This window comes from Scatophagus argus, chromosome 9, assembly GCF_020382885.2.
Source record: "Scatophagus argus isolate fScaArg1 chromosome 9, fScaArg1.pri, whole genome shotgun sequence".
NCBI classification, from domain to species: Eukaryota; Metazoa; Chordata; class Actinopteri; family Scatophagidae; genus Scatophagus; species Scatophagus argus.
This window is the reverse complement of record NC_058501.1, coordinates 1,187,610-1,200,164: the sequence shown is the minus strand read 5'-3', so window position 1 is coordinate 1,200,164 and position 12,555 is coordinate 1,187,610. Positions and strand designations below refer to the sequence as shown.

The 12,555-nt window shown below is 40.4% G+C and overlaps 1 long non-coding RNA gene across 2 annotated transcripts; it reads right to left on the bottom strand.

The window, feature by feature from the left end:
• Window positions 1-7,798: 7,798 nt before the first annotated feature.
• On the bottom strand, window positions 7,799-12,207 carry LOC124064681. 2 transcript variants are annotated; one of them, XR_006844299.1, is made up of 4 exons: window positions 12,111-12,207; window positions 11,076-11,152; window positions 10,247-10,339; window positions 7,799-10,174 (listed from the first exon to the last, which is right to left on the bottom strand). It is a non-coding gene; the product is annotated as an uncharacterized LOC124064681 (long non-coding RNA). The 2 variants fall into 2 exon arrangements; XR_006844298.1 differs by having other exon boundaries at window positions 7,799-10,339.
• Window positions 12,208-12,555: the final 348 nt, after the last annotated feature.

Below are 12,555 nucleotides of genomic sequence, written 5' to 3'. Positions count from 1 at the left end.
TCAGATTAGATTATCAGATAGATTTCACTTTGCTCACTTTAATGATGTTTCCTCTTCACATATAAGTGTTAATCATGGTGTTCCACAGGGTTTAGTGCTCCGGCTGACCCTGTTCACGTTATACATGCTTCCTCTAGGAAATATTATTCAGAGACATGGCATAAACTTTCATTGTTATGCTGATGATACCCAGCTGTACTTATCAATAAAATCTGAAGAAATAGAGCCATTAGTCAGACTTCAGGCATGTCTTAAGGACATGAAGGACTTGATGACCTCCAATTTTTTACTTTTAAACAAGACAAAATGTTTAAAAGTTTAATTCTCTGGACGGCATTACTTTGGCCTCCCGTATGACTGTGAGGAACCTCGGCATTATCTTTGATCAGGACATGTCATTTATCACATTAAACAGATCTCTAAGACTTCCTTCTTTCACCTCCGTAATATTGCTAAGATGAGGAGCGTCCTCTCTCAGAGTGATGCTGAAAAACTTGTCCATGCTTTTGTTACTTCTAGACTGGACTACTGCAACTCATTATTATCAGGATGTCCAAATTACTCTATTAATAGCTTGTAGCTTCAGCATTCCAATTATAACAACCTGTCATGTTTGCCCTTTGTAATGTATGATGTTTACTGCATGTATGTTTCTCTCTCTCTCTCTCTTTCATCCTCTCTGTCCTGTCTACCTCTTCTTCCCCCCCTTCACCCAGCCGACTATCAGCAGGATGGTTCTCCCTTGTGAGACGGGTCCTGCTCAAGGTTTCTTCCTGTTAAAAGGGAGTATTTCCTTGCCACTGTCTGCTTGCTTGGGGATTCAGGCTCTGGGTTTCTGTAAAGCAACTGGAGACAATTTTGACTGTAAAAGTTGCTATGTAAATAAAATTGAATTGAATTGAACTGAAGTGAATTGAACTGAATTCTGTGGGAGTAGAAATATGCTTGGAGGATGAGAGAAGGTGGTGATTGGCTATAGTCTTTGAGTGAAGCAGGAGGTTCCCCTATCAACAAGGCAAACAACCAACTTTAGTGCTATTTACCACGATTTACCTAAATATTGTACTTAAAGGGGATTTACGTATATACATATATATGTATACATGTTTTTTGGGTTTTCCCCTTTAGTGTATTATATCGTTTTTTGTGCATGGAAAACTAAAGCAACGGTATTAATCTCTCCTACAGAAAACACTGCTCTTGAACTGCCTGAAACATCCATAGTTCAGCCTTTACTTCATCACTATGTAACAAAGCATATGAAGATGTGGAAGGTACAAGCAAGGAAGACAGCTTTAGCTGCATATTTTTAACAAGGGACCACAGCATTTCAACATTTTTAGGCATGAAACCGCTGAATATTTTTCACCAGACAAGAGCCAGAATTGTAAGAGCTAAGCACGGGAATTGCTCTATTGTTTGCTGCAAGAATCCACACAAAAGTCAAGAGTCTGTGGATGTACTATTTTGTGGCATATCATCCGGTTTTCATGAATGAAATGTCATTTTCATGTTTTTATTAGTTCTGTATGACTAAACAACATGTCTTGTAAGCTTACAACTATTTCAGATGACAAGTTAGTCTGAGTATGCTGAGCAAGTTGTCAGTCTAGTCGTGAACGGAAGTCGAGTATTGCTTGAGCTCACATTATAACACTGCTGTGTTAGTAATAAAACACTGTCATTGCATTTTATGCTCAGACATATGCTGTCTGGTTGGCCTTGGTTGCCTTCTCTAGTTTCTTTCTTTGGTATCCAGAAATATGTCTCCTGTACTCCCCTGCCCACATGTGGCCTAAAAATTTCCTGTAACATTAAATATATTTGTTCTCAGTCTGTAACATTACATTTAGCTCTTTTAAAGAAACTGAAATTCTCTGCAGCATAGTCACTCCATAGTGACTGAAACAGGAACATACTGTATTTTCTGATCTAATTAAGTTTTGAATTGTACTTGATGTTTTCACATTGTGTTTAATGCTGTGATGGCAATCTAACAAGTCTTAAACATTATTATTTTGTTTTCTGTCTATGTAAATAGACAAAATACAGTATGTTTTATAAAACAGCTGGAAAATGTAAGTTCCTGTAACATGAATTCCTGAGTCAGGAGCCATAAAGACAATATGGAAGTACTTTGCCACCTCTGAGGTAGAATTTTCACCAAAGATTAGAAATTAGTTTCCGAGTCCTACAGTTAAAGCACTTGAGCAAAGCAGATTTGAAGTATAAATAAGATCAAGTATGAGTGTTGAGTTCTTGTGCTGCTTAATACTCAGAAGAATGCTTCAAATGATTTGATCTGTGAAGGGAATTTTAAACAGTCAGGCCGACATTGCCCTCATGTTAATGTCAGGATGGCTGGACTTTCAACTGCTGCCTTACTAGTGGCACAATAGCCTGGGAACAAGATATCCACCATGTCCTTCATTTGATAAAGATACATTTCTACTTACATGCAGTACAGTGTATTCACTCTACCGAACAGCTACCAATCTCACCTCCAGGACTGAAAGAGTGGCATTTAATAAATCAATAGCAATTTGTCAGTGTCCATATTATGATGGGCAGTTTTCAGATTGACAATTCTTCAATATCCATCTGTTATCTAGGGTAACTATGAAACTGTTTCTGGCAAGACATGTTGCTGTTAAATATTTACTGTTAACACTGAGCAGGAACAAATTTCCTCTTGTTTAAAGCTGTCAGATGAATCAGTCAGAGTTGAATGAATGAACTGAATGATGGAATGAGGAACACCAAACAGGGAAGGAGGAATAAGCGTAGACTGTTCTAATTAAGGCTTCAAGAGTTGCATTGCTGGTTCACACAGTCATAGAGTGTGTGTGTGTGTGTGTGTGTGTGTGTGTGTGTGTGTGTGTGTGTGTAAATACAGAGCACAGTTATTCCACAGACCTTTTTATTTACATACAGCTTCACCGAAGTGTAGTGCATGGACATTATGCGCCTCAAATGCCCTGAAATTAAAAAGAAAATTCATTAACAGATTGAGAGAGACTGATTGTAAGAGAAGTCATGCCTGTTCACAGTAATATCAGTCTGACTGCAGTTCTCTGGCAGTTAGTCTACTAAGCAACAGGAGGTGTTGGAGTGTGTGTGTGTGTGTGTGTGTGTGTGTGTGTGTGTGTGTTATGTCATGTGAGAAATTGCACTGTTACAGGGGGTGGCACTGGGGGTGGGGTCGAAAGAGGTTACAGTGTTTCAGCAGCATTTTCCACTCCCTCCCATTTGTATCGTGTAACCTGCCTCCTGAGTTAGTGGTTGGGAAAATGTCCTGCTGCTACTCAGGACTTCAGAGTTGTCTCTTTCTCTTGGAAAAAGATAGAACAGTCAATTCTTTCTGTCCCTCTTCATGTTTTTTGTTGTAACAAAGTAATGATTTATGTCCACACTGTGACATATTTGCTTATATATAACATATTGCTCTGTTGTAAAGCTAGTGAATTTTACACTAGACTTTGCAACTGTTCTTACACTCTGGCTGCATGTGACAATTCTTGCAGTTTCAGATGAACAATGTTTTGCTGACTTCCAAGCTATTGAGCAATATGTGCTAAAGCTGATGCCAGTGCATGGAAATTAGGCTGCTTTGCAATTCAAGTGAACAAAAGGTAACATTTGCAACAAAAGAAACAGCATAAAAACCACTCAGCCCAGCACAGTATGACAGGACCATCTTTGCTACAGCACCAGCTATTACAGCTGGTGTAACTTGGTGTAAAAGTCTGTGTGTGTATATACATTATATAAGTAAGGTATGGTTATATGCAAAATACAACATTATCTCAAACAGTTCACAGTTCACAGCTAAGAGACAACATCCAGCAGCTGAAGCAAGATATCCCAAGCAAAGACAAGCCCATTGAGAACTTCATCTCGGTAGCTACGGCTCAGGCGCAGCAACTCTCCATTCTGAGGGCCTCTGGCGTTGCTGCTTTGGTGGCCCTATCGTCCTCTTCCTTGGTGCCTCAGGTGGTCTCAGCTTCTGCCGCCATCCTCCCCTAGCTGCCAACATCGACGTTCCAACATCGACGGACCTTCAGGCAGAGGTGAAGCGTCTCTCCCACAAGCAGGAACTGGGTATGGGAGCACCAGTTTAAGCCACAGCCATCACAACTGACTGGTCAAACAACTCCACTGCTGTTGGCGGACGCCTATATGGAATCTGGATTGATGCCTCCGACCCACAGCTCCACTCTGAAATCTTCCCAACCACTCTGAACTGAGGTGGTCAACTGTGGTTGAAAAAGAATGCCAGCTGGTGATTGAGCGTTGCCACCTGTAGCCCTTTCCAACCGCTTTTCCTCCTAGAAGGAAGAGCCCCTGGAATCCTGGAAGATTTGAGGAGTGACAAATCCTGGAAGATTTGGTGGCCATGGGAGGAGTAACAACCACTGTAGTGGTGAACCACCAGGATACTGAACATTTTACCAGGATCCTCAGCCTGCACACCTGGCTCCAGTCCACCTGTAGGTCCCACAATTTGACTTTTATTGACAGTTTTAACTTATTTTGGGACCACGCTTCCATTTCTACCAGCAGTGGCATTCGCCCTGATAAGCAGGGCAGTCGGATGCTATTTGCAAACATTCAACATGTAGTCCAGTCCTCCACTCATGTATGACTATCCACTGTCACCCATCACTCACCCACTTCAAGACCCCTCTCTCCCTGTGCCTTCTCATCACAAGCTCTCAACCACACACCTGTCTCTGATTGCCCCCCCCCACCCCCGCACCACCAGAGAGCCCAACAGCCCAGGAACCGATATAGCTGTTACAGTATACTGACTGTAATCACTACCGATAGACCTCTTCCAGCTCGTGCAAGCTCATGCCCATCTGTTGTTAATCTTAACAACTTAATTAAGGTTCCTCAGCATTCTCTTCCAGTTCCTCTTTTAAATCCTGCAAAGTTTAGTCTTTTAAATATTAGGTCACTAAATAATAAGTCATTTTTATGTCTTGATCTTATTACATCTAACAATCTGGACTTTTTCCTCTTGACTGAAACATGATTATCTCAAGGGGACTGCAGTCCGCTCGTTGAGGCACTCCCCCCAAATTTTACACACTTCCATCAACCAAGACTTTCAGGCAGGGGAAGGAGGATAGTTGTCATCTATAGAAAGTATTTTAAATGTGCTCCTATTTTACATGACCATTTTACCTCTTTGAATTCCTTGGTTTTATGATCCACTCTAAGGTCCCCGTGACTGTTTTTATAATCTATAGACTACCTAAGTCTAACAACATTTTTATCCAAGATGTTTCTTGAGTGGGTGGCACGGTGGTGCAGTGGTTAGCACTGTCCCCTCATAGCAAGAGGGTTCCAGGTTCGAATCCCGGTCTGGGCCCTTCTATGTGGAGTTTGCATGTTCTCCCTGTGCCTGCGTGGGTTTTCTCCGGGTACTTCGGCTACCTCCCACAATACCAAAAACGTGCACATTAGGTTAATTGGCTACTCTCAATTGCCCCTAGGTGTGAGTTTGAGAGTGTGTGGTTGTCTGTCTTTGTGTGTTGGCCCTGCGATTGACTGGCGACCAGTCCAGGATGTACCCCGCCTTTCGCCCGTAGTCAGCTGGGATAGGCTCCAGTTTCCCCGTGACCCTGACAGAAAAGCAGTATAGAAAATGGATGGATGGATGGATGTTTCTTGAGTTTCTATCACATTTTATCTCAAGATACAACAATATTCTCATTTTAGGTGATTTTAACATCCATGTCTGCCACCCTTCTCAGCCACTTCTGTCTTATTTTATGGACTTTTAGAATCTTTTAACCTTACCCAGGAAGTTCAGGGTCCAACTCATTTGAAAGATCAATTCAGTTCAACACACAACAAAAGTTATTTCATGACACTTTCCAATTAGAGCAGGTCTGGACCAAACTCTTTAATTAAATTGACTGGCGACCAGTCTGCTATACCTTTACCTTTAGGAGGAGGGGCACTCAGGTTGAACTCTTGGGTATTGGTAGAGCTTTGTCCAGTCATGAGGAATTTGAAGAACTCCTCATAGGCAACGCTGGCTGAAACTAAAATGTTGCCTCATAGTTAAGATTTGCTGGAACTGAAATGTTGCGGGCATATAGCTTTTCCAGGATACAGTACACAGGTTGCTCAGAAAGTCATTTACATGTAGTGTGAGAACTATGGCATGGATGTGGGGCTTCCAATTCAATCTCAGAGCATGCCTTGGCATACTGAACCTGGGTTTCATGGATGAAACAAACTTCTTCTGCTGAGGACAGAGACATACTCTCTGAGTTGGAGATGGTAAGCGACATAGCAACTGACAAAGTCAATAAGTAAGCTGACAATGGCATAAGCCACAAGAGTCTACAATAGCTGAGAACTGGTGGCTTTGAGCGGGGAGAGATAGGACATTTTTACAGCTTAAATAGGTTGCTTTTATTATTTGGAATTAAAAAACATAATTCAAAGTCAAAGTGTACTTTATTGTCAAAAATCTATGTAACAGAGGTTAGCACAGAAAATTTAAATTTCGTTTGACCAGTCTCCAATGTGCAGTTAGAAACTAAACATGTAGGTAAGACTTTAACGTAAAGCTAGCTTGGCCGTAGCCGCACAGGGCGCCGCCATTTTGTTTGTTTTACCATTAGGATGAGCTTGGGACATCTCTATTGTAGTATGAAATTTTGATATCAAGACAAAGCAAACCTATAGTTTTAAATAGCTGAACACGCACCAAAAGCATTTTGAGGCCTGTCAAACTGATTTTGATTTTGATGATCCAGTGACCAAGGCTTTTTTTTCCTGCAAATACAGTTCCTGTTTAGAGAGAGTTAAAAGGAATAAAAATACAAAGAGAGAGGGAGAAAGATAGAGAGACCAATTTCAGCAAAGACTAAAGTCAGCTGTTATCTAAGTTTTATAATGCTGAGCTAAATATATAATGGTCTATTGCAACTGTGAGAAGACAGGAGAGGTCAGAGTGATGCAACATCAGAACCAGACTGAGCTGTTCTTGGGGCTGCTTAAGTGTTTTGTGAGCGCTGCTGCTTCTGTGGTAATAGCATAGCATAGATAGAATGTTACTGAAATAGAAATGTATAGAAAATTAATGTGATGTCTCTCATGGTGGCGTCTCAAATCTGAAGCTTATTCTACTTTATCTTCTTTTGTTTTACTTAATTCTATTTTATCTTATTTTATTTTTCTTTAATAATAAAATAAAATGATTTTTTATTATTATTTTTTTAATTATTTTTATCATTTATTACTCGTTCTTACGTTTTACGTATGCACCAATCGCTAAGACAAATTCCTAGTAATGTGAAACCTCTTCACTTACATGGCAATAAAGACAATTCTGATTCTGAAAATGTTTACCATAAATGTTACATTTGGAGAGGAGTCAACAAGGCCTATGATGAAAGGTACACCATTCCTATTGTGAAACATTAAATGTGGTTTATTAAATATTCGTCCCTCATGTCCAAATCTCTGCTAATAAGTGATCTGATAGTGGATCACCATATTGATGTAATGTCACTCACAGAAACCTGGTTGCAGCAGGATGAATTTATCAGTTTAAATGAATCAACTGTGCTACATTAACTGCTCCCAGTTCCCAGAAATACTGGTAGAGGAAGAGGAGTGGCAGCAGTTTATCAGTCACATCTGCATATTAACCCTAAACCTTCTGCTAAATACAACTCATTTGAAACTTCTCACACCCAGTCTGGAGAGCAGATAAACCACTCTTATTTGCTGTGGTGTACCATCCCCCAGTGCCTTACTCTGAGTTCTTCAATGAATTCCCTGACTTTCTATCATACTTAGCAATAAACTCAGACAAAGTTATCATAGTGGGAGACTTTAACATTCATGTGGATGTTAAAGTTCTTGTAGATAGCACTGCAACATCACTTCTTGGGACCCTTAATTCTGTAGCCCCTCTGAAAAAGAAGGTCATTAATCAGAAGAGAGTAGCTCCCTGGTACAATTCAAATCTACACATATTGAAACAGAAAACTAGACAGCTGGAAAGAAAAATCACATTCCAGCCAATGTGTAGAAGACCGTCAAACCTTGAAAAACAGTTTATTAACGTATAAAAAAGAACTGGAGGAAGCTGCGCATGGGACATACTTGGACGTGCCAACATGAGAACGATCCAAGACACAAGGTCAGGTCGACCTGTCATTGGCTACAGCAGAATAAAGTGAAGGTTCTGGGGTGGCCATCTCAGTCTACTAATATAATATCATTGAGCCACTCTGGGGAGATCTCAAACGTGCAGTTCAGGCAAGACAGCCCAAGAATTTACAGGAACTGGAGGCTTTTTGCCAAGAAGAATGGGCAGCTTTACCATTTGAGAAAATAAAGAGCCTCATCCACAAGTACCACAACAGACTTCAAGCTGTCATTGATGTTAAAGGGGGCAATGCACAGTAGTAAGAACTGGTGTGTGTAAACTTTTCATAGGGGTCATTTGGGTAGTTTCTGTTGTCATTATGATTTAAAAAGAGGAAACACAGTAGATCATAAATGGCTTCACCCAACCACTAACCATGAGTGAAAGAAAAGTTTTTGTGTTATCATTCATATTCTCTGAAAAATGGCCAAGATATAATAAATTCTGCCAGGGTATGTAAACTTATGAGCACAACTGTATATTCAGTGGCAACTACTTACAGAGCTACTGTTACTATTCAAAATATTATCATCAGACATGCAATGTTGCACTGTATGTAATTTCATTCAAGCATCTTTATTAAAATCAGAAAGTGAAACATAAAGTATGAGAACAAAAACATTTTGAACAAACATAAACAAAGGCATATTAAATTGCTGCACATAACATTATTCGCATCTTGTCAACATAAAAGTAATAAATGAGGTAAATCTGATGCTACATTGGAGACTGTATGTAACAGAGGGGTAGTGATTGGAGTGCCAGATATTCATTGGATTTTCTGTCCAGAACAGAAACAGAAAGGAATGTCTTTCATTGATTCATTTACACACACACAGACAGATTGTGGAGGAGATGTTATGCAAGGCACTGGCATGTCCATCAGGCAGCAGTTGATGCAGTATTTTTGATGCTCAATCAAAAATCATAATATTGAGTTACTCAAGTGCATCAATATGTGTCTGAGTAAGGTGATATCACTTGGGTACGGCCAGATCTGAAACTCAAACTGTGTTCAGTCTCTTGCTCAAGCACACATGGACATGAGGACTGTTTTCACATAAAATAATGAAAACAGACTAAAATCTTTCAATATATCAAGAAATATTTCAATGAACATTAAAAGAATTATGCATGGCAAACTTCCTAACCACAATACAACTTCTGAGCCCACAATGTTGATTTTGTTCTCTCTCATTCACGTTTCTTTTTTTTTCCGCTATGCTATTTGAAAACGCAGCATCTTTATTCTTTCACAGCTGCATTCCCTTGCCATGTATGTTCTATCTCTCCCTCTTTGTGCACATCATAATTCTCTGTGGAAGTGCAATATCTGACCCCTCATCCGGTGGCTGCTTCCACCACAAATTAGTCTTGAGTCTGTGGAAAACATTGCAGTGTAACAGTACTGGGGGTGACATGATGTGTGTATGGTGGTGGCCCTCAGGTTAAAGTTCTGGAGAACAACCTGCCTCTACCTCAGGAATGATTCTGGTTCTCTGGCAGCAAACAGGCAGCAGCTGTGTTGAGTTTAACTAAGGTGAGGTGCTGAGGATGTCTTTAGGTGGCATTTGCTGTAAACAAGATTCATGATAGGCATCAATATTAAGAAAACAAAAAACAAGCACTTTCATCCATCCATCCACCCATCCATTTTCTATACCGCTCATACATCAGGGTTGCAGGGAGCTGGAGCCTATCCCAGCGGACTACGGGCGAGAGGAAGGGTTCACCCTGGACTGGTCGCCAGTCAATCGCAGGGCTGAGACACAAAGACAGACAACCACAAACGCACACACTCATACTTAGGAGCAATGTAGAATAGCCAGTAATGCATGTTTTTGGGCTTGTGGGAGGAAGCCGGAGTACCCGCAGAAAACCCACGCAGGCACAAGGAGAACTTGTAATCTCCAGACAGAAGGGTGCAGTCCGGGATTTGAACCTGGAACCCTCTTGCTATGAGGCAACAGCACTAATCACTGCACCACCATGCTGCCAAAACAAGCATTTTATCATTAACAAATAAAGTTTAAATTCTGTAGTAAACACTGTTAGGCTACTTACAGACTGTCTGGGTCCAGCTGAATAGGAACACTGAATGCTCAGCAGGGAGTCATGAAGCTGCACTGCCTCTGTTCCTCTACCTAGGTCCATGCTCTGTGACGTGTGGAGAGCAGAGTAAGTGTAGGAGAGTGTATGAATAACACATGTGCATGAGTAAAACACAGTCACATTCCAGGTACAGGTCCAAGAATATGTACATTGTAATTGCTAGCTCTCAGTGTGGCTTAGCTGTGCAAAGCACAGCAAATTGTTGCTGGAGCCTTATTTCATTTCTGATTGCCATTCACAAAAGGTACTACTACACAAACAAGTCATAACAGTTGCCATATTCAATAGGGTGAGCAGTGATTGAACCTTTATCAGCATCACTTGATATTGACAGACTTTAAAATATGTGTAATCCATGTACTAGAACACGGTCACATACCAGACACCTGTCCCTAGATTTGTAAGGTGAAGTTGTATGATGGCAAAAGTGCTCTCATAAATGCACACAGATACACATATTTACCGACAGAAAAATGGTTTTAAAGCAACATCAGCTTTGCAGTTTGACAATGGACACTAAGCCTGTAAAGAAGCCTTAGGACACATGAACCTGTCTATGTTAATAGCGTCGCAGTTTTCTCTGTTCAAGGTACACTCTACTACACTCTACTTGGCTATGCGATGAATATTTAGTGAATGCAAGAGATTGTGAGCAGGATGGATTGGAGCTGATAGCTGCAGTGAAGGACTTGTGTCCTGCTGCTTCCCTTTCAGAATACACATCTGCAACGCCACCACCAGCTAGCACACACAGCAGTAACCACAGCATGTCTGAAAGTACCTTAACTGTTGTCTTCCAAATCTTCCACTCTCCACAGCTCCAGAAGACAAGGAGAGATCATATGTTTGTGTTCGGGGCTGAAAACATATTGAAAGCGTAAACAAAAACATTTACTGATGCATAATTGTTTGCAATGATTTAGTATGCTGTCCTTTGACACTTAGTGTATTAAGGTAGAGGAATGTTTATATGACATTTAAGACTGTTGATGTGGTTATTTTTTTACACAATACACATAAGGATGCATTTACACTGGTAGAAGAAAGTAGTAACACTCACACAAAGTGTAAACAGATTGCTGATTTGTTGGGTACACCAAACAACTAATACTAACAACTCCTCCATAAATCCTACTTTAACAATTGTTATACTGTTCAGGGTTTTTCACTATAATAGAGAGGTGCTGATTCAACCTAATGGCTGTTTGTAGTTACTGACTACCCTAACCTGCTTGTTATACACGGGTGTGTGACGAGGTGTGTAAGATCTCTGTCACATATCATTGCTTTGGATTAGCACGGGACAACAGACTGCTCATTCCACAACACGCCACGTAAAGTAGGTGACAAGCATTAATCCGCCTAATCTTTTAAAATGTCCTTAATAACTGCTTAGAAATGTCTTTTACTATTCAATATACCAGCAGGGCAAAATCGTTTAACCGAGAGGAAAATAAAACAGTTAGCCGACATTACCGTTAGTTTCATAATGTGTCAGTAAACAGCAGGAGAGAAATACAAATACACAGAAGTGACAAAACGCCACTTTAACGGCGAGCAAGTTGGTAGTTAGTTAGCACAACGTATTGTTGAGTGTAAATATGTTAGTCTCCAATAGTCTCCAGTGATGAAAGACAACACAATAACTGATCCGAATAAACAACTAGCTAAGAAATACCTTGGAGCTAACCGGAAGAAACAGTTGTCTCGACTCCTACTTCTAAGAAAGCTCTGCAAACATCAACGCATCTGATTCTTCATTAACTATAACTGGCCACTAACTGCAGGTGAGCCTACGATCTTTTCAACGTTTTACCTGCATCTTCACAACTTCACAACCTCCACAGACTCGGCATCTGCACACAGAAACACGATGCCGCACTCCCCTCGTTCTGTAGTTTAGGGATTGCCTCTTTTTTGTTTGATGGCATGATAGGTTCATAGCGCCTCCTAGTGTACCGGAGCGTGCAAAAATTACGACTTCAAAAAAGTTTATTATGTGGTTGTATATTTTACTTCATAAAAACATGTTATTGGGGAGGGGGTTATTTAAACGATTACTCACTAATGTGTGATGAGATAAAGATAAACTTAAGTTCTGATTTGGCACTGTAATAAGTTGAACTGAAGTGACATAATGTCTATGCCTCATAAAACTGTTTTTTTCTATCTGTATTTCTGAAAGCTACAGAATCCTACCACCTCCCAGCACTAATAATAAAGATAACTACCCATAGATAACAGACAGAACAAAATTTCAG